The 942-nt window shown below is 50.3% G+C and overlaps 1 long non-coding RNA gene across 1 annotated transcript in view; it reads right to left on the bottom strand.

The window, feature by feature from the left end:
- Positions 1–701: 701 nt before the first annotated feature.
- Positions 702–942, bottom strand: part of LOC111550848 — a 3,092-nt gene continuing 2,851 nt past the window's right edge. Inside the window, exon 2 of the long non-coding RNA XR_002734189.1 lies at positions 702–942. This exon is cut by the window's right edge and continues 1,076 nt beyond it. This is a non-coding gene — a long non-coding RNA (uncharacterized LOC111550848).

The following is a 942-nucleotide window of genomic DNA, read 5'->3' as shown; positions in this document are numbered from 1 at the left end:
CTGCGTGACACTGGCCATCTATCTTCTCCCAGGGGAGGACAAAGCGGGGCCTCCTGGACTCCAGGCCTCTCCCTCCCCAGCTCTTTCTATTTTGGGACAGCCTCACAACAATGGCGTCCTTATAAACCATAATGGCGATGTTTATGAAGGCCGCAATACCAGTGTATGAAGACAATTTTATGCCTAATTAGAAAATGATGTAACTCGAGAGAAGACAAAGGGAAGCTGTCCCCCTCCCGTTTCTCTCTCTTCAATCACACCCCCTCCCCAAATTTCCTAGGGCCGAACCCCTTGTGTGTGCTTAGGGCTGAAGGACTCTGTTTTGACAGTAGCTGGGCTCCCCGCGCTCCGCTGGCCCTGGCCGCGCGACAGGAGGCGGCAGGCACGTCCCGCGGCTTCGGGCGAACGCTTGGGAAGGGGATAGAGGGAGGTCGCCGCGGGCAGGGGGACAGAGGCAGGCACAGACTCCTAAAGAGATTTGAGACTCGCGCTCCTGCACTTTCTATCCCACGCGCCCCCATCCGAGGGGACCTCACCCCTGGGAAGACTCCAATAAATGCAACCCGGCGCCACTCGATTCCGGGATAATTTTTAATATATATGCAATAAATGTTCACTTTGTTAGATTGAATGACAGACAATAATATCGGCAAATCTTCATATCCATCCATTACCAGCAAATGAGCCGCACAAAGGACAGATTTGCTTTTGATTAATTTATTTGCAGACTCGGGTTGATAAAGCAATAACTATTTGGTTAAACTTGACATTTGGTCTTCAGGGGGTTATCAGACAAATCTCTGTCGCTCGAAAGAGATAATGAAGCTGTTTAAAGGGGATTAATTATTAATTGGCTGCAATTAATTTCCCCCCTTTGCTCGGCTGCTGCCACAATTCGCATCCCTCACCCACAAACAAAAGACAGAGGTTTGCCCTCCTCCC

This window comes from Piliocolobus tephrosceles, chromosome 3 (assembly GCF_002776525.5).
Source record: "Piliocolobus tephrosceles isolate RC106 chromosome 3, ASM277652v3, whole genome shotgun sequence".
In the NCBI taxonomy this organism is placed as follows: domain Eukaryota; kingdom Metazoa; phylum Chordata; class Mammalia; order Primates; family Cercopithecidae; genus Piliocolobus; species Piliocolobus tephrosceles.
This window is presented reverse-complemented; position numbering and strand designations above follow the sequence as displayed.